The 1,759-nt window shown below is 35.2% G+C and overlaps 1 long non-coding RNA gene across 1 annotated transcript in view; it reads left to right on the forward strand.

Moving 5' to 3' along the window:
• The window catches only part of LOC107625655, a 16,295-nt gene that overhangs the window by 9,879 nt on the left and 4,657 nt on the right, over positions 1-1,759 (forward strand). The window lies entirely within an intron of this gene.

Consider the following 1,759-nt stretch of genomic DNA (forward strand, 5'->3'; position numbering starts at 1 on the left):
AGAAGAGGGAAAGAAGAAAATAAATATTTTTTTTGTATATATTTTTTATTTTTTTATTTATTTTTTTTCGAAAAATACTAATAATAAAAAAAATTTAATTAAAAGAAAAATTATCTAATCTAAGCAATCAAACAATGAATAGTTGTTAATCACAATCAATCCCCGGCAACGGCGCCAAAAACTTGATACGGTATTTTACAACCCACACTACTAACCGGCAAGTGCACCGGGTCGTACCAAGTAACACCTTACGTGAGTAAGGGTCGATCCCACGAGGATTGATGGATCAAGCAACAATGATTGAGTGATTGGCTTAGTTAGGCAAGCAGAAAAGGGTGTTGGATGTTCAATAAGTTTAAGTTAAAAATAAGACAGGCACACAATAAATAAGTTGGGAATAAAATATTAGAGAAAACAGTTAAGGCTTTGGAGATATCTATTTTCTGGATTGACTTTTCTTACTAACTAATTTAATCATGCAAGATTTAATTCATGGCAAACTAATTGTGACTAGACCCTAATTCCTTAGACCTTCCTAGTCTCCTCTAAAATTCATTAACTGCCAATTCCTTGGTCAGTTAATTCCAATTAGAAGGTGATAATCAAATTCCAGTTTATATGCCACAAAAATTCTAATTATCCAAATATAAGGGGATTATATGTCACGTATCCCGTTAAATACAAACAATTAGAAATTTAGGATAATATATTTTCAAGCTGTTGTTCAAGTATAGAGCTTTTCCAAGTTATACAAGAACTCAATTAGAACATGGGTCATACTTCCGTTCCACCCAAGTTCATAGAATAAAGAACAAAAACAATTATTGAAATATAAATCAAAACATGAATCGAATTAGAAAAATCAAATGAATCAATCCATACAATAGACAGAGCTCCTAACCTTAACAGTGGAGGTTTAGTTGCTCATAGTTCAGAGAGAAAATAAGGATTCAGGTAAACTGTTTCAGATCTCAATGTCTCTGAATAGAAGAGAAGTCTCCCCTTTTTATAACTAATCCTAATTAATAAAAAATCTAATATCTAAAAATAAGATAATATCTTTTCCTAAAAGATAAGATTTGAATTTAAATCAGAATTAACTAACTATCATCAAGTCTTCAATTGATGGATGGGGACCACTTGATTCCTTCACTCTGATCCACGCCTAACTTGCGCTTGGTAGCATGAATTGGAGTTTAGTTGAGTGAAGCTGCCTAACTTGGGCTTTAGTGTGCCTAACTTGGGCTTTAGTGCGCCTAACTTGAAGTGGGCAGGACCAATCTCGCGTATTATTGTTGTGTCTTGCACCTAACTTGGGAAATCTCAAGTTAGGCACAGCCTTGGCAGCGAGTTCGGAGAAGAAGTATGGACTATTATATATCGTTGGAAAGCTCTAGAAGTTAGCTTTCTAATGTCACTAGAATCACGTCCATTGGATCTTTGTAGCTCGAGTTATTCAAGTTTGAGTGCAGAGAGGTCAGGGTTGACAGCATCATTCGCCTTCATCTCTTCTTTTGCAGAAACTCCATCAAATCTAGCTGAATGCTACCTAAAATAAATAGAATTGCACAAGATTCAAAGTAGCATCCATATTGTCCAAAAGATAATTAATTCTTTATTAAACTCAACAATTTAGATGCAAATTCACTAGAAAAAGATAGACAAGATGCTCACGCATCACGCCGTCCCCTCCCCCTTCCCTTCCCCTTCCCCTTCCCCCTTTTCCTTTTCCTTCCCCCTTTTCCTTCCCCCTCCCTGC

This window comes from Arachis ipaensis, chromosome B01 (assembly GCF_000816755.2).
Source record: "Arachis ipaensis cultivar K30076 chromosome B01, Araip1.1, whole genome shotgun sequence".
Lineage (NCBI taxonomy): Eukaryota > Viridiplantae > Streptophyta > Magnoliopsida > Fabales > Fabaceae > Arachis > Arachis ipaensis.